Raw genomic sequence first — 25,555 nt, forward strand, 5'->3', positions numbered from 1 at the left:
AGGCTCACGTAAATGTTTAAGATGAAACAGAACAAAATTGCTGGCAACACAAGGCTCACTCCAGCTTGACAACCATCAACCGAGTAGCTATTTTGCTTTTGGGTAGGGTGTGCACACTCCATAAGGCTATAGTCTCTGCTACTCTGTACTGTTACCAACTCTGTGGCAATATGATATTTATCACTTAACATTGCTCGCATTTCTTTCTAGACACAGCCCACTTCAATCATTCGGATAGCTTGCCTTGTCCCTGTATGCATTTTACCTTTTGACTGTGCAACGCAGCATGCGGGGTCTCAGTTCCCCAACCAGGGATCGCACCTGTGCCCGCTGCAGGGGAAGCATGGAGTCTTAACCACCGGACCACCAGGGAAGTCCCCTTGTTAGCATTTTGATTTTCTAAGTTCTGCTCCTTTCCTTGTCCAAGCCACCATCCTTTCTAGAAAACCCTCCTAACTTGTCTCCTTGAATGTCTCTTGACCTTCTCCAGGCAAGGCTTGGACAACAATGGCTTCCCATTATCTTCAGGACAAAATCTACCGTAATTAACATCTCTCTAAGACCCTCCACCTTCCGTTCCACCCAGGATCTGTATCGTGTTTCCAGAATCCTTGTCTTTTTTCTGCCACCTCCAGACTCCCTCTCCTAAGGACATCATGCATGCTCTTTGCTCGTCCTGGAATACTCTTACCCCCTCAATTTACTTTATGTTTACTTTTCATCTTAAACTTCCTTTCTCAGCCAGTGCCTCTTCATAATTGTGGGTACTCTCCTAGTATCCCATAATTTCCCTTTTGAAACAGCTTTCACATTTTAACTTCTTTGTTCAATATCTTGATCTCCACTAGGCTGTAAGGTTTATGATTCTATTTGTCTTATTCACAGCTGTAACTCCCGTACTTAACTCAGGGTCTAGTACCTGCTTTTTGTGCTCAAATACATGAAAGGAACCAAACATGAAGCCGTGAGGCTCTGTCAACATAAGAAATATGTATGAGAGGTGAAAAACTTGAGTGAATTGGTTATTTAGCACTAGAAAATTGTGCAGTTTTGTTACAGGAGTCAAGTAGAAAAATCATATGATGCAGAAAACTAAACATAATAAAAATCACTCCAAATCCTCCTTTCAAGATAAATGAGAACTGTAAATATTTCTGTATAAATCATTCCTGTGTTTGATTCTATGCACATATAGATATAGGCATAGGTTGGTAATTTGATTTTTTCTTGAACATATTATGAAACTACTCCAATGCCATTAAATATTCTTTAAAATGTCATTTAATGCCCATGGTATATATGTTTCACAATTGATACCCACATTCTTGCCTATTATAGGATTTTTAAATTGCTCATATTTTAATTTTTACTTTTGTTTATACCTTAAGCATTTGTTTATGCAATGTCATGTCATGGCTGTGCCCTCTGCTTTCGGAATACTGGGAAGGACAGTATATTTTTGAAAAGTCTTAGTATTGAGAAGTCCTACAGCAGAATGGTCAAGAGCATGGACTCTGGGACTACATTTCCCAGACTTGGATCATGACTCTGTCATTAACCAGTTTGTGTGACTTTGAACATGTTACTCAACTTCTGGGTGCTTTTGTTTCCTTATCTATAAAATGTAACATAATACTGAATCAGGCTTTCACTAAATCTCACTTGGGCTCTTTCAATGGACTTTTTTCCTACTTTCCTTTGATCCTTCCTTCCGTTCCAATTTATCGTCTCTTTTCTATTGACTCTTGAAGTACAGCTCTGCTGTTTTTATTCTCTTGTTCACAAATCACCAGTACCTTTCTATGTGGAAAAAAGCTGTAGACCCCTTTAGCTGAGTAGTCAAGGCTCTCCAGGTCTGTGCTCGCCTTGGCTCTCGTCAGTGCCTTGGCTTGGCATGCTCTTCCTAGCCTCTACTCATCCCTTTTCTTGTAACTGAGGACTCGGCTCAAACTTCTAGGAAGTTCAAAGTTCTTATTTCCTTCCTTTGAAGTGCCCTCCTCCCTCCTCCACATGCTCATTCCACTTTATCTTTACTTCTCCTCGGTCACTTATGTTTTTCTCCAGCTGCATTTTGGTTATTTGTGATTTGGGGATCTCAGCATGTGGTAACATGCACCATCTGTCTCTGATCTGGTTTGATTTTTGCTACAGGACTATGTCTTTGTAGGCATGCAATAAATATGTGCTAAATTAATAAATGGATTCCAGGGTTTCCCTGGTGGCGCAGTGGTTGAGAGTCCGCCTGCCGATGCAGGGGACGCGGGTTCATGCTCCGGTGCGGGAGGATCCCACGTGCCGCGGAGCGGCTGGGCCCGTGAGCCATGGCCACTGAGCCTGCGCGTCCGGAGCCTGTGCTCCGCAACGGGAGAAGCCACGACAGTGAGAAGCCCGTGTACCGCAAAAAAAAAAAAAAAAAAAAAAAAGGATTCCAAAGTGTTTGGGGACTCAATCCCACTTTGCTTTAGGAAAAAATTAATTTTTCCAGCCCATAGTGTTTAAATCATGCGGTTAAAACAAGAATTAAAGCAACAATACATGTAGAGCACTTTCATCTAATTTAGTTCTGCTTTATGCATCTTTTCCTATACCCCCTATGTTTTTCTCAAATATTCTATACCCATGGATTAAAAAAGCAGTATTTTTCAGCCGAGATTGCTAGCAGGTTTTGTCCTTTCATCACCTTCACATATGGTACTTTTCTTGTAAACAGGTGCAATGACTATTTCTATGGCTCTCCTCTTTGCTCTTTCACTATCACATTTGCTGCTGCCTGGTTGCATTCTGGAATATACTATTTGTCAATTCATAGTAAAAGATGAAGGTGAGGATAGGGTCATGAGTATAGTGTTTTGTTTGTCTTGAAGAACAGTACTTTCATGCAGTTGAAGGGTGGCTGCCCAGGGTTTTGGTTGGCATAAACTATAGAACTCTCGTGTCAGGAAAGAGATAGTAAAGGAAATCAACATGTCTTCTTACCTTAATTCATGCTGCCTGTGATTCATGAGGCACAGCCTGGGTCAGTTTTCCTTAGCCCATCATCATCAGCAGCAGCAGTGTCTCAGTCCACCTGCCTCAGAGTTACGGCAGAGACCACCCAGATTCTGGCACTGGGCTCTCCAATAGTCTTCACTGTGTTACTTGTGAACACTGAATTTAACTGGAAAGTGGGAAGTGTGTACTTCAGGTGTTCCTTGGCAGGTGTCTTTGTCAATTGGAAATCATGCAAAATAATTTTTTTTAAAGTTTAATTCTTTTTTGTAATTGAAAGTGTGTGTATGTAGCTGGTATGACTCATCACACCACAATAGCAGCTTGTAACACCGTTTAAATGCCAAAGTCACAGCAACGGTCGGTGAAACTCCCAGTACAGATGGCATCCCACTTACTCGGTGGCATGTGGATATATATCCAAATACTTTCCACATGGTGTAGCTTTGATCAGGATGAAAATGAGCCTTATCAGTTGCATTTGGGAGGGAGAATTCCCCTTCAGTTTGACGTCGGATATGAAAGCCAGAAGGAAATGGGAGGAAAGAGAGAAGTTTGGGCCCAGAAGCTTAGGTCAAGTTCACCAAGCTTTCAGTGGTTCTGCTGGTGGAAGCCTAAGGATTGATGCAGAAACCAGGATTTTTCCGAGAAGTGAAACACAGAACTCTAGGTATCTATGCCTATATTTTTATCAAGACCCCATTTGTCTACACAAAGAGAATGAAGGGAGGACACACATTGGTTTTAGAATTCAGGAGTCTGGATTTATTTTCTCTTAATTATTATAAGCTCTGAAACTTGCTTATGCTGCACTTTGTAGGATCATAAGACATACATAAATTTCTCATGACATAAATATTTCTCAAATATTAGCATATTGACTAACTGATGGTACCGAGTTAAAATTTTTAAAATCAAGCAATCAAGAGAAACAAGGAAGTTGACATTATTGCTTCATAATGAGGGTTTGAAACTAGTAATTTAATCATTAGCTGGTTTGTGATTGCCAAGCTATCAGAAAGCATAAAGTTCCGTGAAAAGGCTTTGGAAGAAACACAGTGAGGTCAGACAGTGCCTTTTAAGTACATCATAAAGCAAATGCACAGATGTGGCTTGGAATTTTTTTTAAATAAAGGAATAATTTTGGAAACGCTTTAAATATTGCCTGTTTAGTATAGAGCCTTATTTTCTTCCTTCCCTGGCTTCCCCGTCCAGGCATGTGATTTTGAAACTAGTGAACAGCGGTGGCTGGAAGCTGGCAGAAACAGCAGCGCCAGTCCACTTGAGGTGTGAGAGGCATCTACATGGTGCTGTGTCGCAAGGATCAGGAGGCCTTTCCTACCACACCGCCCGGGGCAAAGACACCCAGCTACTCCTGAGGCGGGGGCTCGCTCCTTTGGCCTCAGGCTGTTATTGGCAAATCCTGTTGGCCACAATCTATGCCGGTATCTCTGGTTTGCATCTGGGTTTCCCTGGATTTGGTTAGCCTTCACCCAAGTTTGGTGTTGTGCCATCTGCCCCCTCATCCTCTGTGGAGCTAGTGAAAACGAAGATTCCTGGTCTCCATTCCAGACCCAAAGAATCAGGATCTCTAGATCCTGAAGTGAGGCCTAGGAACCAGCATTAGCAATTCCTTTGGAAAGATTTAAAAACCCAAGAAAGTGGGCTTCCCTGGTGGCGCAGTGGTTGAGAGTCCGCCTGCCGATGCAGGGGACGCAGGTTCGTGCCCCGGTCCAGGAAGATCCCACATGCCGTGGAGCAGCTGGGTCCGTGAGCCATGGCCGCTGAGCCTGCGCGTCCGGAGCCTGTGCTCCGCAACGGGAGAGGCCACAACAGTGAGAGGCCCATGTACCGCAAAAAAAAAAAAAAAAAAAAAAACACCCAAGAAAGTAAAATTAATATTTATCAAATACATGTATACCCTCCACCAGCATTAACAGACTTAATTTTATCACTTTTGTCTTGAATTTTTCAGGAAAGGGATAGCACATTTCAGATACAATTTAAGCTTCTATTTCTCTCTCTCTACTCAACCCCCCTGCCCCTTTTAGTTGTAATCACAGTTGTGAATATGGTTAATATTTCTTGCATCCAGGTTTTATATGTAGATTATGGTTTCCATGTGGGAATTCCTTCTTAGCATTTTTTTGGGAAATTTATATATATTTTTAAATCCCAAATCTTGAGAAGAATCAGTTAAGAAATTGGGAAAATGGGAAAATAGAATTCTCAGAGACATTGCTGATTGGAAGGAATTCATTCAAGTCGAAGGCAGAAGATACTGACAAGTGTTGCTGAAGGTTAAGGTCGATGCCTTCAGGAACAAGGACAGGAGTGTGTAGGAGAGAAGTGGTCACCATTTGACCAGATAGCCTTGCTTCTGACTGTGGCCATATTAAGAGTGTGTGAGTATGAGTTTTCTCCTCTTTCTTAGTATATCAGTTATACTTCTTTTTATTTTATTTTTTACATTTCTTTGGGGTGCCTGAGTTTACAATATACATTTATAACTAATCAAAGTCCACTTTCAAATAACATTATACTAATTCATAGGTGTTGTGAGTACCTTATCATAACAAAATAATTCTAATTCCTCCCTTCCATTCTGAGTATCATTGCTGTCATTCCTTCCACTTATATAAATAAGCATATATAGCATGCATATATATATATGTGCATATACATATACACACATATATATACACATAAGCATACATAATTGAATACATGATTGGTATAATTATTTTGAACAAACTGTTATCTGTTAGGTCAATTAAGAATTAGAAAAAAAATTTTGTTTTACTTTCACTTATTCCTTCTTCAGTGTTCTTTCTTACTTTCTGTCGATCTGACTCTTTCCTTCTAAGAACTTCTTTTAACATTTCTTGCAAAGCAAGTCTACTGGAAAAAATTCCTTTAATTTTTGTTTGTCTGAGAAACTCTTTATTTCTCCTTCACTTTTGAAGGATAATTTCACAGGGTACAGAATTCTAGGTTGGGAGGGGTTTTTCTCAATACTTGAAAATTTCATCCAATTCTTTCCTGCTTGAATCGTTTTTGAGGAGAAGTTGGATGTAATTCTTTGTTCTTCTATAGGTAAGGTATTTTTTTCCTTCTGGCTTTTTGCAAGTTTTTTCTTTATTGTTGATCTTCTGTAGTTTGAAAATGATATGCCCAGGTGTAGATTTTGTTTGTTTGTTTGTTTGTTTGTTTTTTTAAATTTATTTTATTTATTTAGTTTTGGCTGCGTTGGGTCTTCATTGCTGCGCAGGCTTTCTCTAGCTGCAGTGAGCGGGGGCCACTCTTCGTTGCAGTGCACGGGCTTCTCACTGCGGTGGCCTCTCCTGTTGCGGAGCACGGGCTCTAAGTGCACGGGCTTCAGTATTCGTGGAGCACGGGCTTAGTTGCTCCACGGCATGTGGGATCTTTCCGGACCAGGGCTCGAACCCATGACTCCTGCATTGGCAGGCGGATTCTTAACCACTGTGCCACCAGGGAAGTCCCTGTTTGTTTGTTTTTGTTTGCATTTATCCTACTTGTTCTCTGAGCTTCCTGGATCTGTGGTTTGGAGTCTGATATTAATTTGGGGAAATTCTCAGTCATTATTGTTTCAAATATTTCCACTGTTCCTTTCTCTCTTCTCCTGGTAGTCCCATGATGTGTATGTTACACCTTTTCTAACTGTTCCACAGTCATTGGATATTCTATTCAATTTTTTTGTAGTTTTTGTTGCCTTTGCTATTCAGTTTTCAAGGATTCTATTAATACATCCTCCAGCTCAGAGATTCTTTTCTTAGCTGTGTCCAGTCTACTAATAAGTCCATCTAAGGCATTCTTCATTTTTGTTAGTGTTTTTTTATCTCTAACATTTCTTTTTGGTTCTTTCTTAGGAAAGAACATCTTACATTGTCCATCTGTTCTTGCTTTGCTGTCCATTTGATCCATTAGAGCCCTTTGCATATTAATGATGCTGTTTTAAATTCCTGGCCTGATAATTCCAACATCCCTGCAGTGCCTAGTCTTGACGCTTGCTGTATCTCTTTATGTTATGTTTTTTGCTTTTGGTATGCCTTGTAATTTCTTTCTGATAGCTGGACATGATGTCCTGGGTAAGGAGGGCTTCAGTGATGTGGTGGTGAGGTGTTGGGAGGAAGCATTCTATAGTTTTATAATTAGGTCTCAGGCTTTTAGTAAGCCTATATCTCTGGACTGTGTGTTTCACAAGTGTTTCTACTTTTTTCTATCTCCTTAGGTGGGAATGGATGCCTAGGACTCACTGCAGTTGGGTATTTCCCTTCCCCCAGGTGAGTTAGGCTCTTATATTATCCCAGCTAGTTAGGCTCTGTTAATTAGTTTCTGCTGAAGCCAGGCCTTATTAAGAAGAACCGAGGGGGCTGATGAATTTCAAAATGGTTCCCTCCCCTTCCCGTGCTGGAAGCTTGACGGGATTTTTCTCCAGTATTTACTGGCTCTGCTCGAGCTCCTGCAGGTAAATCTCACTATATTGTGGGAGCCCCCCGTGACTGGGCTCCCCTGTGACTTGTCTGCCCTGAGCCTCCAGGAATTCGTCCATTACAGCTCAGCGTTTCCTTCCTGGAGCGGGCTCCCCAGCAGTTTCCCCTCCTTGACAGTCTGTGCTCTGGTAAGTCACAATTCCCTGTGTTCCCCTGTTCCTCTCCTCAGTCTTGGGGGCTCAGGTTTGCTCTGTGTCCTCCCCTCTGTTATGAATGCAAGAAGAGTTGTTGATTTTTTCAGTCTGTTAAGCTTTTAACTTGTTGTTTGGCCGGACTGGGGACCTTGCAAGCTCCTTAAACGGGGAACTGGAAACCCACCATTCCTATTCCTCTGTTGATGGCCATCTGTTTCCAGTTTTCCACTTTAGGAAATAATGCTACCAAGACCGTATTCATATAAGTCTCCTGTAAGATACTTAGGTACATATAACTAGAAGTAGTATTTCTGCTTTATAAGATGCTGTGCTGTCAAGTCTACTATACTTTACCAAACTGTTTTCAAAGGTTAAACCAAATTACCCTCCATGAGCGAGCAGTGCTTGAGTGTTCTTACTCTTCATTTCTCCATAATACCTGTTATCCTCAGATTTTTATCTTTGCTGGTCTGATAGATGTGAAATGGTATCTTATTGTTGTTTTAGTATGTTGTTATCACATTATTCTTATTTTAAAAATAGAGACTTTAATGTACAACAGAATTTAATAACTTAAAGTCATAGACCTAGAAGAGATTCCTGGAGCAGAGAAAAAGAAAGTTTGGGCACTGAAATAAAATATTTCCCTGTTGATAATTCTTTCCAAGCTTGACTTGACTTCTATTCAACAAGTTATAGAAAAGAAAGCTGGCCAAAGGCCAAAAGTAATCTGACTTTTGGATCAAATGAACAGCAGTCTGGCCACAAAGTGGCCCCCTAAGAATATGTAAGTGTTGTCATTAAAAAAAAAAAATAGTACTGGGCTCTGTAAAAGGTTTGGGTAGTACATCTGATTTTACTACCAGATAATTGCAGAGTTGGGTAAACACTTAATCCATCTGGTACTTAGTTTCCTCACTTGTAAAATGAGGGAGAAGGACCAAATAATTTTATTTCAAAAATGAAATTGTGGGGCCTCCCTGGTGGCGCAGTGGTTGAGAGTCCGCCTGCCGATGCAGGGGACACGGGTGCGTGCCCCGGTCCAGAAAGATCCCACATGCCGCAGAGCGGCTGGGCCTGTGCGTCCGGAGCCTGTGCTCTGCAATGGGAGAGGCCACAACAGTGAGAGGCCCGTGTACCGCAAAAAAAAAAAAAAAGAAAGAAATTTTGTGTTTTTCCCCCAACTTATAAAACAGATAAAAGCTGAGCAACTTTGGTTAAAAAGCTGGGGGAGGCCTGCTTAGGCTTCACCTCTTTCTCTACATCATTTATGCCATCTTTCTGGAAGTTTTCCAGGATGCTAGGAAATACAGTTTAAAAACCACTGGGCAAAATGGTCTCTGAAGCCTATTCCCAGCACTAATAACCAGCAAAAATGCATATAGGTATTCTCAAAAATGGCTCAATGTTGTCAAAAACAAATGTTCCCTCACCTTGTGACTGCTTTTATCTATGGTCTAGGCCATGAGTCAGTTTGCATCCTTTAAATGCATGATGGCATTTAACAGAACTCATAATGCTGGTATTTGTCCCATTGTCAGTTTTTAATTTACACTGGTAAAAGCCTTGGGGCAGATGTTCTGAATTAACTGACCCATGAGAGATGTGTTTTCATACACATGAGGTCATGCTCTGGATTTAAACATAGGTTACCACTTCTTTACCCAAATAGCTATAGCTATAATGTCTAACCCCAAAATGTAGTAGATGGAATTCCGGAAGCATTTTTAGTACCAAATATGATGGTTGGTTCTGGTCTTTTTGTGCTAACTACTTTAAATGGTTCCTTCTTCAACTCTTTATTAAGAAAAAAAATGAATTTAAGGAAGCCAATTAGAATATATTTTGCTTTCTTTTACCAATTTTCTTTCAGCTTTCATGCTACCTTTTCTTGTTAGAATAAATCAGTTTACATTTTGCATAGAGATATTTTGCATTTTTAACTTTCAATTCGCAGCAAAGTGCTCCTCAGTGCAGTAGAAAATTTATAATAATTAGTCCCTTGGACTTGAAAAACATTCATGTGATTAAACCTAGTGATCAACGCACAGGCACACATATTTATTAACTGGTATCTGAAGTATTATGGAACAGGAAAAAGTATATGTGGAACTGATAGAAAAATATTACCTGGAGATTTAAGGCTAAGCAACATGAAGAATAATTTATTGCCTTTGGATAATTTTATTTTTTTTAAGTTCATGAAAAATTAAGCCCTGAACTATTTTCTTCCTGCCAAGGGAAAGAAAACAACTAAAGCCATTAATATCACATCACTTTAAGAGAATTGGACCTCAGGTGGAGGTGCTTGAATTTTCTAAACCAAAGCTTGGAATTTTATTGAGAGATGATGGTGGACTCTCAGACTAGGCAACTGAATGCAGAATGGTGCAGTGTAAATCTGTTTGTGTTAACTGGAAAAGAAGAGACAGTAAAATAATGAGAGAATAAGTGTTGCTTTTCCGAGAAATTAGATATTTTCTAGTCAGCTATTTTCAGTGTCGGAGGAGACCCTCACACAGGAAAAATAAATAATTGTAAAAAACAATATATTGAACAAGGAAGAGATTTAAAGAAGAAAATAAAGTTGTTACTTCATACAAGGATACAAAGTAGAGAGAATAATATTTAGGCATAAAAAACATATTTTGGAGATGATCTTGGGATTCTAAGTATCAGAGAATCTCTTCTGTAAATTTTCATCCTTTTCTTGCCTTGAATAATTGAAAAAGCTGAAGTATTTTATTTTTGCTCTAGGACCTTCCTAAGGTTTATTAAAGATATTGTTTTATAATAGAAAAAAGTTAATAACATAAACATTAAGCAATTGGGGAATAATTAAACTATTTTATAGCTCAACTATATGCTAGAATGTGCTCATTAAAATTACATCCAAAGAGCTACTAAGAATATTTTAAAATAATATTTAATGATATGGGAAATGCTCATCTACAATGTTATGTGAAAAAGGAGCAGACCACAGAATGAAATGGGAAGTATTTTCTCAGTTTTATAAGAAAATACATATTTACATATTATGTATATAGAAAAAGGACACGCAAGAAATAAACCACAATTCATTTTCCAATCAGTAAATATAAACATTACAAAAGTAGACAGTTTCTTTTGATTATGGCTTTATTCTTTTACGATAAAATCCCTTAGACAAACATTTTTTTTCTTTTCTCTTTTTTCCCCTTAATTCTTTGTCCCATAGCACAGTGCCTGATATCTAGTAGATTCTTAATAATTACTTACTGAATATGGAAGTGTATTGTCATGAGTTTAAGACACTGGAAATTCAAATGAGAAATAAAATGTGATTAATTTCTTGGTCTTGCTACTGCCTTATCTTAATGAGGGGTTTATTAATTTTGTATGGACTAGTGCTTAAGAGTGCAGGCTCTGGAATCCAAATGCCTGGGTTCAGATCCAGTGCAATACTTTGCTGTGTGACCTGGGATATGTGGCTTAACCTCTCTATTCAGATTCACTTTTTTTATGGGTGTATTGGAATTATTGAATGAGATGGCCCTTGTAAAAGTGCTTAACGTAGTCTCACACACTTTAAATGTTTACTATATGTTAGCATTGCTTTTATTATGAAAACAAACATTATAAATTCAGAAATGATTTAATTTAAAATGAAACTGGAAAATGGCTAGTTCTCAAAGCATAATTTTTTTCTTTTTTTTAAATTGGAGTATAGTTGCTTTACACTGCTGTGTCAGTTTCTGCTGTACAGAAAAGTGAATCAGCCGTATGTGTACATATATCCCCTCTTTTTTGGATTTCCTTCCCATTTAGGTCATCACACAGCACTGAGTAGAGTTCCCTGTGCTATACAGTAGGTTCTCTTTAGTTATCTATTTTACACATAGTAGTGGATATATGTCAATCCCAATCTCTCAATTCATCCCACCGCCCACTTGTTATCCATACATTTGTTCTCTATGTCTGTGTGTCTATTTCTGCTTTGCAAATAAGATCAGCTGTACCGGTTTTCTAGATTCCACATATATGCATTAACATACGATATTTGTTTTTCTCTTTCTGACTTCACTCTGTATGACAGTCTCTATGTCCATCCATGTCTCTGCAAATGACACAGTTTTGTCCCTTTTTATGGCTGAGTAATATTCCATTGTATATATGTACTATATCTTCTTTATCCATTCCTCTGTTGATGGACATTTAGGTTGCTTCCATGTCCTGGCTATTGTAAATAGTCCTGCAGTGAACAGTGGGATGCATGACAAAGCACAATAATTTTTTTTTTTAAGATGTTGGGGGGTAAGAGTTTATTAATTAATTCATTTATTTTTGCTGTGTTGGGTCTTCGTTTCTGTGCGAGGGCTTTCTCTAGTTGTGGCAATCGGGGGCCACTCTTTATCGCAGTGTGCGGGCCTCTCACTATCGCAGCCTCTCTTGTGGAGCACAGGCTCCAGACGCGCAGGCTCAGTAGTTGTGGCTCACAGGCCTAGTTGCTCCGCGGCATGTGGGATCCTCCCAGACCAGGGCTTGAACCCGTGTCCCCTGCATTAGCAGGCAGATTCTCAACCACTGCGCCACCAGGGAAGCCCTGCAATAATTTTTAATGAGATGCTTTAAGGGGCCAGAAGATTATTGTCACAAATATTTTAAGAATTTGACACATAGTCATTACTTTCATAAATATGAGAAAGATTTATAGTATGTACATGTAATCCCATTTATATAAACTTTTAAAGTTATCTATCTTATCACCCTCCATCCACCCACCCATTCATCCATTCATCCTCCCATCCACTTATCCATCTGTACAGAGATATATCTAGAGTGATGTTAATACTGGTTATTTCTGAGTGGTGTGATTTAAGTGATTAATTGCCTTGTTCTTTATACTTTCTGTAATTGTTGAACATTTTATGAATATGTATAATTTTTTTGTAAAAACTATAAAGGTATTATTTTAAAAATCATAGAATAAAAATGAATGTCAGGCTTCCCTCGTGGTGCAGTGGTTAAGAACCAGCCTGCCAGTGCAGGGGACACAGGTTCGAGCCCCGGTCCGGGAAGCTCCCACATGCCATGGAGCAACTAATCCCGTGCGCCACAACTACTGAGCCTGTGCTCTAGAGCCCACAAGCCACAACTACTGAGCCTGTGTGCCACAACTACTGAAGCCCGTGCACCTAGAGCCCATGTTCCACAAGAGAAGCCACCGCAGTGAGAAGCCCGCACACTGCAACGAAGAGTAGCCCCCCGCTCGCCACAACTAGAAAGTCCGCACGCAGCAACAAAGACCCAATGCAGCCAAAAATAAAATAATAAATAAATAAAATTTTAAAAAATCGTATAAAAAGTGACTAAAAATGAATGTCAGTCCATCCTCTGTTACAATAATTATAAATCTAACTTAGTGGAACAGAATTAACAAAATTTTACTGTAGTTGTACCCTGTAGGCAAAGAAGTGGTGGAATTGTATATGTGCTATTATCTTTTCATGGTGCAGAGTAGAAGTAGAATAAATTTAACAGAGAATTTGTAATAAGAAAAGATGTGACTTTCACACACACTTTTAAGGCTTCATTTTGCGTCAGAAAAGGAATATTCCTTATGTTCTGGAGGGTTTGAGCAAATATGTCCTAGTTAAACATGAATCTAGAGAGAGTCTATTACAAAAAGATACTCATGTTGGAAGGAATTATTTGAAATTATTTCTATGCCATTTGTAACACTAATAATAATTTTAATACAAATGAGAAAGAACCACCTCATAATTACTGAGTGACCTAGGAAATATCTACACGACAAAAATCCCAATTATTGAGTTCCATTTATATGAGCTCAGAGGTATGAAGGACAACTACAGCTGCTCACTGTAGCGGATGCTGTGGTGCCGCACCCACATCCCCTCCAGGACTGAAGTTCTCAGTCTCCAGCTGCTTAGCAAGGATTTGCCTTCAGCTCAAGAGCTGCTCTTCCAAAAAAGGGTCCTGCCCCTTCTTGGGGGGCAATAGGATGGATGTGTCTTGGCCTCCCTTCCCATTCCTACCTCCTCCAAAAGTTGGTTACTTCAGTAATGCTATATGGCATACTTCTAAACTTATTTCTTGATTTGATGACTTTAACCTCTGTATATTTACCACTAGAAAAACTAAGGAATTTAGTATATATGGCCCATCCACTTCTCACTTCTGGATTTTTTGTTATTCTTTTTTAGTTCTTCTAATTATTACTCTAGAACTGTAAATTACCTAAACCTCTGGTTTTTGAGCCATTAATTTTAAGCAGTGTTTAATTATGTAAAATCAGGAAATTAACTACACTCTCTGCCGCTCTTTTTTTTTTTTTTTTTTTTTTTTTTGGCGGGACGCGGCCCTCTCACTGTTGTGGCCTCTCCCATTGCGGAGCACAGGCTCCTGACGCGCAGGCTCAGCGGCCATGGCTCACGGGCCCAGCCGCTCCGCGGCATGTGGGATCTTCCCGGACCGGGGCACGAACCCGTGTCCCCTGTATTGGCAGGTGGACTCTTCAACCACTGCACCACCAGGGAAGCCCCTCTGCCACTCTTTTTCACTCCTCTGGTCAGCTGTTCTATTGGGGTTTTTGTTTTTTGCTTTTTTGCTTGTTTGTTTTATAAAGGAGAGGTGTATAAGGATATAGACATACATAGTATATACAGGTACAGTATGTGTTTATGTGTCATTTGTGCATAGGTATATATATGGAAAAATGTACTTGTGTGTATATATATGTATATATATACACATGTATATATATAATTTGAGAGAGATTTATTCTAAGATTTTGAGATCTGCCATAGGTTAATTATAAAAATTAAAACACTGAACATTACATATTATTTTATGATTCTGTAAGTTGTATTCATTGTAAAACTAAACCAAGAAGTTCATGTCTAGATCCAGAGAGAAGGAAATATAATACCAGATTTATCACCCTCTCTGGAGACTTCTAGAGCTTTCTCTTTAATTTCAGAACTCCAGAATTTCACCCAAGACCACGAAGTGTGAGCCTTTTGTCATTCAGTCTTCTTGACATTAGGTGACTTTTCCATCTGAAAATGCTGTACTTTTTTTTTTTTAGTAACCTTTTCTTTTCTTTGCTCGCCTTTCCTTTTTAATTCTCTCTGTATTTTCCTTGTGGAATGCCTAGTAGGCAGATGTTGTACCTTCTGGATTGATCTTCTGTGTGCTTTAATTTTTCTCTGCTTCATCATTTTATCTTTTAGCTTTAAATTTCAAGTGATTTATTTTTTTGTTATCTTTCAGATGTCTAACTTGGTCTTCAGCCATATTCATTCTAAGATTCAATCTCTTTAGTGAATTTCATATTTTGATAATTATATATAATTTCCAGGAATCCATTCTTGTTCTCAGAATCCTTTAAAAAAAAAAAGTAAAAAGCAACACTGTGCTTATTTTACCAATGTAATAATATTCTCTTTATTATCTTTGGGGGTAATTACAAATTAAGTAAAATAGAATTAAACTTAAGATGGAACCAAGTTATTTCAACTATTTGTATCAGTTCTGATTCCCTCACCGTTATCTGGTTTGTTCATCTTGGTCATCTACTTTCCTGGTTGGTTTTCATCCAGTGTCTGACAAGAAGACTAGGTTAATATCTGTAGATGGCTAGCATAGGTTTCCTTTGCCGTTGAATAAACCTATTAAAGAGGCCTTGAGCGGGAAGGTGTGTTGGATTAAAAATGGCTGCAAATTCTTTGGTATTCCCTTCCTCAAGAGGTGATGGTTGATGTCTCTGCCCCTTGATTCTGGATAAATTCTGTTACTGCTTCTTTAATAGAATACAGTGGAAGTGATGTTGTGTCAGTTTCTGAGACCAGGCCTTAAAAGATCACCTACTTCTACTTCCTGTCTCTTAAAAAACTAGTTCTTGGAATCCAGCCACCATGCTGAGAGGAAGCCCGAGCAGCCCTGAGGAGAGGCCTATATGGTGAAGAACTAAGGCCCCTGACTGATAGCCCTGGGCAAGCTCTCAGCCAGAAGCCAGCACTAACTGGCCAGCTATATTAGTGAGTCATCTGGGAAGTGGATACCTCCAACCCGAGATGAACTGCCCCACTGATGCCATGTGGAGCATAGATGAGCTGTTCCCATCAGGTCCTGCCGTTTGGCTGACTCCTAAGGAGAATAGGTGCTTACTGCTATTTTAAATTTAGTTTTGGGGTGGTTTTGTTACACAGCAATAGATAACTGGAACAGAGACTGTGAAGGTGGGCAAGCTCTGTTAATGGAGGAGTTTCCTTTTGATGTACATGGCAGGGAACAGCAAGGCAAAATCAAGCTCAACAAACCGAGTGCGTTGAGCCAGACACAAAAGAATAAATACTCTATAACTCCATTTATATAAATTTGCAAAACGGACAAGGTGTATCTATAGTGATAGAAATCAAATCAGTAGTTGCCTGGGTAGGCAGTGGAGGGACTGACTGGGAAAAGTCATGAGGGAACTTTTGGGGTGATGGAAATGTTCTATATCTTGATCAGGATGGTGGTTACACAGTGTACACTTGTTAGAACTCATCGAACTCTTAAAAACACAGGTGCATTTTATTGGATTTAAATCATACCTTTATTAGATTGATTTTTAACATGATTACTTTTCTCCTGTACCATATATATTCAAGGGCTCCATGCTGCTTAAATATTGTAAATATATCCAGATTCCTTTCTCTGGGATTCCAGGCTTCCATGATCCGGCAAATGCATTCTCCATGGCAATTCCTGATTCATCCCATGCTCACGCTTACCAGTCTACTCACCATTCCCAAATATGAGTGTTCCTTCCTGGCATACACAACTTAGCTCTCCCTAGTCTCCCCGCATGAAAGGCTTTCCCACTATCATTTCTTAATTTTCAAAATCCTATCTTTTAAGGCTAAAGTCTAATAAGTCTTTCTGGATTCTACAATCTGAATTGTCTTTCTCTTTTTGAACTACCACAAGTTACTTGCCCCATTCCATAGAATGTATATGAGGATGCCTTACATTATAATTAGATTGTCCATATGTTTGGCATATTGGTCATCTACCCCACCAGACCTAAGCTCCTGAACGACAAGGATGTTTTCTTGTTCAACATGTAACTTCAACAGTTCTCTATCTATAGTAAATGCTCAATAGATGCTTGTTAAGTTGAATTATCTCACCAGTTATAAAATATCTGGTTTTAGGATAGGTCTGATGGCTAACTGTGATTATACTCTTCTTTTGTATAGCAATTGTTTTTCCTGGCATTTCAAGTTAGCTTTGTTTTCAGCTTGTCATATACACCTCTATCTACCCTGTAGGCTGCCTCATTTCTCATTTTCTTTACTGTTACGAGTTTATATTGAATACTAATGTTTTAGTGGTATAAAGAAGAGATAAAAATGAGTGTTTAATCCATTATTTTAAACAGAAAATTCTGCTGTAATATTCTAGCTATCCCAATTCTGTACAGTTAATATACTATGTTCTGTTACTATGTTATTTCTGCAAACCTCTCTCTTTGGGGCTTCGCCTTCTCATCTATAAAATGATTGGGGTAAACAACGTGAACTTTCAAACATTTCAGGTTTAACACTTTAGTGCATTGGGGTTCTAGGCAGATAGTTATTTTTCCAGTATTGAGAATTATTTGTGCACGCCTACCATAAGATACAATTATAGGAGAGAAGAAAAGAGTGATGTAGATTTAAGTGAGCTTACAATGATCATTACTCTAGCAGGGATTCCTGTTAGCAGCTTTTGAATGCGATAGGAGGACATCCTGTCTTGTTACATAGAAAATCCTTGTGTCTGTTTTTGCACAGAGATCTGATCGTCCTTCAAATAGCCAAAACAGACGCTAGGAAACTGACTCAGTCTCTCATAATGCGAAATGACCCTGTGTGTACTGTGGCAGCTCTAATGTGTAGGAGTAGCTTTTTAGAATGATTTATTTATGGTGTACAAGATGGTGTGATCTTAACTGTTGCTCATTGAAATGCTTTACAAGTAAACACTAGTAGTAACACATAAAAATCTACCATCCTGAACAAGCTGTCTCATATTATTTGCCAGTAATTATAACATTTACATTATTTTCTCCAGATTTCCAAAGATGTGTACCACTAAAACAGAAGTGTGAGGTACAAAACTGTGCTCATGAGAGAGGAAATCTGATCACGGTGAGTAGAATACAGTTTGTTTTCTGGTGGGTTGTATTTTTCTGGGAACTTCATATGTGCACTTAGAAGATATTACTTTTCAGTTAACATTTAATTAATCCTGCCTCCCATAATTCAAGGATGTAGGACTGTTACTATTGGAAATGTTACTATTGGAATTCAGCATAATACAAGGTTGGGGGAAATAGAAGGAAAATAACCCTTCATTGAGGGAGCGTGGAGGAAGGGAAATCACTGTGTAACTATGGAACGAAGTCTCTATTTCAGTTGAAGGCTGAGTTTGGGCTCCTTCTGACCTGTAAGGAAAGGGAGGAATCTGCAAGAAAATGCTAACATCCTGGTGCCTGAACTTCAAAGTCAGGAAACAGAATCAGAACCAGGGGGTATTGTCAGTGCTGTGAGAATACTCTGGGGAGAAGGGTTGCGTGCTAAGGAAGCACAGCATACTCACTATTAATATTAATGCCTTGGTTATACAGAAACAAGGTCACATTTCTGCACCTTGGAATCCCCTTGAGGTGTGTTGTAGCTTGCCTTTCATTTTCCATAGAGACTCAAGTGATTAATTTAGTATGTAAACTACACTGATTGAGGACCCCCAGCCTGGAACAGCTAAAAGGTAAAATGGTAGCCAGTTCCCCTTTTGGAAAAGAGAACCTTAGAAGCTATTGTTTGTTTTTTTCATTTTCTTCAAAATGACACAACAGCAAACAACAAGCTCAAAAGGAGTCCATCAAACACATCCACATATGTAACTTACTGAGTGCACAGTAGCAACATGAGACACATGCATTCTAAAAACTCACCCTACAACTGGAGTTGCAGTGAAAATAAAAAATATGCCACAGCAGGCATCTGAAGTTCATGACAGATGCTCTTTCTTGAGCTTGGTGAAGTAAAACCAGCAATCACCATCCTCAGGATCACTTCACTCAGAATCACTTATTTTTCTCAGATGCTACTCGAGTATAACATGACACATAAAGTCAATAAACAATGTATTCCCTAAATAGATCAAACACTTCATTTTCTCCTCAGGGAGGTCTAATGGGAACCATGTAGCAATGGTTACCCTCTTTGTTCTTCCAAACCTCTAAATGTGAATTTTTGAATGCAGTATCATTCAGTTTTCAGAGTTCAAAACCCACTTTCAAAATGTTGTTCAGTTCTTGGATTGGAAGAACCAACACTGTGAAAATGACTATACTACCCAAAGCAATCTACAGATTCAGTGCGATCCGTATCAAACTACCAATGGCATTTTTCAGAGAACTAGAGAAAAGTTTCACACTTTGTATGGAAGCACAAAAGACCCCGAATAGCCAAAGCAATCTTGAGAAAGAAAAACAGCTGGAGGAATCAACTCCTTGACTTCAGACTACACTACAAAGTTACAGTAATCAAGACAGTATGGTACTGGCACAAAAACAGAAATATAGATCAGTGGAGCAGGATAGAAAGCCCAGAGATAAACCCATGCACATATGGTCACCTTATCTTTGATAAAGAAGGCAAGAGTATACAATGGAGAAAAGACAGTCTCTTCAATAAGTGGTGCTGGGAAAACTGGACAGCTACATGTAAGAGAATGAAATTAGAACACTCCCTAACACCATACACAAAAGTAAACTCAAAATGGATTAAAGACCTAAATGTAAGGCCAGATACTATAAAACTCTTAGAGGAAAACATAGGGAAAACACACTATGACTTAAATCACAGCAAGATCCTTTTTGACCCACCTCCTAGAGAAATGGAAATAAAAACAAAAAGAAGCAAATGGGACCTAAAGAAACTTAAAAGCTTTTGCACAGCAAAGGAAACCATAAACAAGACAAAAAGACAACCCTCAGAATGGGAGAAAATATTTGCAAATGTAGCAGCTGACAAAGGATTATCTGCAAAATTTATAAGCAGCTCATGTAGCTCAATATCAAAAATACAAACAACCCATCCAAAAATGGGCAGAAAACCTAAATAGACATTTCTCCAAAGAAGATATACAGATTGCCAACAAACACATGAAAGGATGCTCAACATCGCTAATCATTAGAGAACTGCAAATCAAAACTGCAGTGAGTTATCACCTCACACCTGTCAGAATGGCCATCATCAAAAAATCTACAAACAATAAATGCTGGAGAGGGTGTAGAGAAAAGGGAACTGTAGAGAAAAGGGAACCTCTTGCACTGTTGGTGGGAATGTAAATTGATACAGCCACTATGGAGAACAATATGGAGGTTCCTTAAAAAACTAAATAGAACTACCATACGACCCAGCAATCCCACTACTGGGCATATACCCTGAGAAAACCATAATTCAAAAAGAGTCATGCACCACAATGTTCATTGCAGCTCTATTTACAATAGCCAGGACATGGAAGCAACCTTGTCCAAGTGTCCATGGACAGATGAATGGATACAGAAAGTGTGGCACATACATACAATGGAATATTACTTGGCCATAAAAGAAAAAAAATTGAGTTATTTGTAGTGAGGTGGATGGACCTAGAGTCTGTCATACAGAGTGAAGTAAGTCAGAAAGAGAAAAAGAAATACTGTATGATAACACATATATGGAATCTAAAAAAAAAAAGGAGCATGACAGGAATAAAGATGCAGATGTAGAGAATGGACTTGAGGACATGGGGAGGGGAAGGGTAAGCTGGGACGAGGTGAGAGAGTGGCATGGACATATATACACTACCAAATGTAAAATAGATAGCTAGTGGGAAGCAGCTGCATAGCACAGGGAGATCAGCTCGGTGCTTTGTGATCACCTAGAGGGGTGGGGTAGGGAGGGTGGGAGGGAGAAGCTAGAGGGAGGGGATGTGGGGATATATGTATACATACAACTGATTCACTTTGTTATAAAGCAGAAACTAACACACCATTGTAAAGCAATTATACTCCAATGAAGATGTTATAAACAAAAAACGTTCAAACCTCAGCAGTAAGACTCATTGTGTGGGTGACTAAGACATGTTTCCTAGGTCACATGGGTTTTATATGTGAAAGTCCTCATGAGATTCATGCTTTCCGAAGTAGAGGTGCTTTTTAGTGATTATTAAAGAAATGAAGGCAACCCTGTTTTTCCATGTTGGTATCGTGATACTGCTGCTAATCACAGTTTCCAAGGCATACAATCACCTTCAGCTCTCCTACATATAACAAGAGCACTCAGGACCCATTTACACACAGGTAAACAGAAAGGAGCAGCCTGGTGAGGATAACTTAATGGCAGAGGGCAAGCTGAGAGCTCTCTCAATGCTCAGAGATCAATCGCCTTTCCACGTAAGATGAAGTGGTCATATTTCTGAGCATTTTCTCCACAGCTTCATTGCACCTTTATTTCCACCTTGACTGTACATGCCCTATTGGGTTTCATGGGAATGATAGCATAATTTCTAAAAGAGCCTTAAAAGTCAAGGTGTAGGTGACTCAGGGTTTTATAGGAAATCTGCTTTCAAGAGGGATGAAATGACTATGAGGGCCTGTTTCCTTTCCAAATTTATCACTGCCTAGAGAGCTTACTGTATTAATTTTATGCATGAGTGCCTTATTTGTTTCATATGAGATACAGCATGAGGCTTCCGGAGCAAAATATCATTAGGTCTGGAAAAGGATTGGGTCACTAATGCTTTGTCATCAAGGATCATTGGACACAGATTTTGTGTAACTTTTCAAGTATTAAGTAATAAATATCAAATGAAGCATATTGGTATGGTGTACAAAGTAAAGTGATATCTCACTTAAAAGCAAGGCACAAGTGCAGCTGTGTTTGTTACCCGTCTATGCCAGGGCACCTGTAGTGATTGGTTTTCCTCTTCTAGTTTTGACTCTGGCATTGGTGGAAAAGATAATCTTAGTCCAATTTCACTGCTGAGGATATTTTCTCATGGGTCTAGGCCTAAAGGCCTACTTAATACTTTGAAGAAAAGGGAGGGGCAGGGTCGGGTGTGAGAGATAGTTACAGGCGCTTCTGGATGTCTCTGCCTATCTATAGAGATAAGTTATTTTCATATATAATGTATATTGTTATAACTTTATGTAGTAGGTAATAGCAGATTCAGATTGCTTGGGTTTGGTACTCAGCCCTACAGCTTTAAGACCTTGGGTAGGTTAATCAGTCTCTCTGGTTCTCAGTTACCTAATCATCTCGCAATTCTACCTTATCTCGATTTTATTAATGGAGATGCTCAGGTACAGAGGACTTAATAGTTTTCCTGACCTCACATATTTAATACGTGGTAAAGCTGAGGTTTCAACCCAGGTTGTCAGTTTCCAAGTCCATGTTTTTTACACTACATTCTGTTGCCTTCAATTTTTGTAAGCATTTAGAACAATTTCTGGGACTTAGAAAATGCTTATTATATGTGTATGAGAAAGTTAGCTGCTGCTATTAAAATTTTTGCAGAGCATTGTTATATGCCAGTCACTCTGTTAGATGTTGGGAGTATAAAAGTGAACTAAAGCTGACACTATCCCCGTGGAGATGATGGTGAATTTGCAGAGAATGATAATTAAAAAGGAGGCAAAAGTCTAATTATAAACTGTAAGAAAGGCTACAAAGTGAAGATACTTGAAATTCCAGGAGTATATAACAGGGGAATCTGACACAAACCAAGGGGAAGGGAAAACCTTCCCCAAAGAAATGATGTTTGAACTGAGATCGAAGAATGAATAGACATTAACTAGATAAAGCCAGTAGGTGGGGGAAAGAAGTACGGTTGAAGGACTGGCCTTTCAATCAGAAAGAGAAATAGGAAGCATAGCCACTTTGGGGAAACTGAAGATGGCTGGTGTGTTTGGAGGGTCATGGTTGTGGGAGGTGGAGGCATAACATGGGACAGGAGATGTTGACAGGGAACAGATATTGCCAGACGATGCGGGCAACGTTAGGGAGTTTGGATTTTTCCTAAGCGTAACGGAAAGTCATCGAAGTCATTTAAACTGAGGAGTAACAGGCTTGACTTATAAAAAGATGGTTCTGACATCAAGATCTTCACCCATCCCAACCCCCCATAAGACTTAATCTTCCTCATCCCTTTCTGATAATAAACTTTAATACAAGTTATTATTTGCTCCAGGTTCTGCACGTATCCTATGTACAAATTCTTGCCTATCTTCCAGAGAACTCTAAGCTTATGAGTTATAACCTGCTTACTCTAAGTGTTGGAAATTTTTTTATATACTACATAGTAGTATTGCTGCTGCCTTCAGATGGTTTTCTTCCTCTTGCAAAGTATAATTTGTAGGTGTTATTTAAGGTTCAGTGTTTGATCCATTTCCCTAATTTCTACATCATTATACTTTGCTATCCTAGTCTCTTCCATTGGTTCAGCTATAATCTTTATTCTTTTATCGAACAAATATTTCCCCCCAGCTTTACTGAGATATAGTTGACTTAAAACATTGTGTAAGTTTAAGGTGTACAGTGTGTTGATTTGATACACTTATGTAATGCAAAAAGATAACCACCGTAGGTTACCTAACACCTGAATCACATGACATAATTACCATTTCTTTTTTGTGGTGTGAACATTTAAGATCTACTCTCTTAGTAACTTTCAAGAATATAATACAGTATTGTTATCTACAATCAGTATGCTGTACATTAGATCCCTAGAACTTATTCAACTTGTAGCTGGAAGTTTGTACTCTTTGACCAACATCTCCCCTTTTCCCCACTGAAATATTTATTAAGTAAATACTCCTAGTAGTTACCAGATTATGTGTTGAGTATTCAAGAGTGAGGAAAACAGACATGGTTTCTGTCTTCACGGAACTTAGGTTTAGGTCTGCAGGTGACTTCCAAAGTCCAGACCTGTTCATCCAGTGGTCTGCTGGCCCGGTCTCTAGGATCAAGACTTGGAAATTACGCAGCATATTCTCAGCAAGCTTTACTATGATGATTCCGAATTTCAAACTTCAGAGCGTTCTTGGCTGACTCCTTCCTGATGCCCTACTCTCCCATTGACCCCTGATCACAAATTCTCTCCCTTGAGACATTTGGCCAAAGCTTCCTCTCCCTTGTTCTTCAAATTCATTCCCTTATTTCCAGAGCTATCATCCTAGTGAAGGTTTGTTCCTTCGTACCTGGATCATTGCTTTAATAGACTAGCTGATCTTGTGGATCTGTGGTCATTCTCTTCTCTAGACCATGATACTCCTGTGATGGCAGAGTCATTTTCTAGATGTACAGTTCTGATATGTCACTCTCCTTGTCACAGCTTTCCGTGGTGCCCACATTCCTACTAAAAGAAACCCCAGCTGTCCAGATGGACCCCCCAGACCCAAAGGTTCAGTGCGTTTTCCTCCTCTCCAGGCATCTTCCATTGCAGTTAAACTGTGTTTACTGCTCTTCTCCAACACACCTCATGTTTTCTTGCTATTGTGTCTTTTGCTAATGAGGTTCCATCTGGAATATCTTCCTGAGATATGTCACCTGTCATATTCTTTCAAGACCCATCCAACATGCCACCCACTTCATTAAGCTGTTCTTGAGTTCCCCAACCAGATATGTTCGCTTTTTTTTAGCTCGTCAGCAAATACTAATAAAAGACAGCTTGTAAACGTGTTCATTTCGGCAGCCGTTTATTAAACTATCAAATTAAAAGAGAAACACTGTACCAGGCACATTTTTTTGTTGTTGTTTCTCATGTATGTACCTATCGCATTCTATCTCATAATCCTGTAAACTGGAAGCTAGCTCATCCATGCATTCATCTTACAAGTATTTGTCGGGCACCTGCTGTGTTCTAGGTACTCTGCTCCTGAGTGGGCTGACATGGAAAGCCCCCGAGTGCATAGAGCAGATGTGTGTAAGGAGAGATGTCTCAGTGCTGCCCTGGCGGGAATGTTAAGAATGGGAACTGGACGTGTGTTCCTTTAAGTGGCAGAATTGTTTTTATGTACTAAATAAGGTGTGTCTGGGTGCTAAAGTGGGCAGGGGTGTAAGAGACAGCAAGCCCACGCACCATTCGAGCTCCTCTTAAGTGGTGGTTAGTTCACTCTGCGTCTCAGCTGGTGGCACCCTGGGAGGTGATAGAGGAAGCCATGCTATTCCTTTGTATCAGTGGTTGTATCTTTGTCCTCTGTCCATCCCATGTTCTGCTTATTTGACAGTAAACCAAAGTAAAAACCCATTTTGAACTGTGTCCTAGTGATAATTCTCACGCAGGAGGTGTCTGATAAGGTCTCGAGTACTCTGGTTTTGAACAGTCACACCTTACAAAGTAGGAAGCAGGCTTTGGTTCTCAACACAGTATACATCTTGGCCTTACCTCATTATCTAAAAAAATTACACTAGACCCCATGGGGCCTTTCTAGCTTCAGATGCTATAGCGTCACACTTTTTAGAGCAATAGAGGGAAGGGAGTCTGGCCATGTGACCTATGTAGACTGCACACATTTCTCCATACGTAGATAACCCCGAAGGCTGCCCTTCTTTTTCAGGGGAGCAAAGATTCTCCTCATGTAGTTTCCATCAGAAGGGATTTTTCCTAAAGTTTCCAGCTCTCTGTACCATCACCTTCTCCCACAGAAGTAGAATGAGTTACCTAGGTTATGGGTTGACTGGACAAGTTAATTTATCAAGTCTGTGCAAGGTGGATTTAGCAAGAAGTAAAAAAAAAAAAAAAAGCCTTAGGCCCCTCCTTAGCACAGACTACTTCCAAGGCCCTGGTTAGGGCCTCTTCAACTCAAAGAGTGATTAAGATTAGTTGCTGCAATGAAAT

Source organism: Lagenorhynchus albirostris, chromosome 6 (genome assembly GCF_949774975.1).
Source record: "Lagenorhynchus albirostris chromosome 6, mLagAlb1.1, whole genome shotgun sequence".
In the NCBI taxonomy this organism is placed as follows: domain Eukaryota; kingdom Metazoa; phylum Chordata; class Mammalia; order Artiodactyla; family Delphinidae; genus Lagenorhynchus; species Lagenorhynchus albirostris.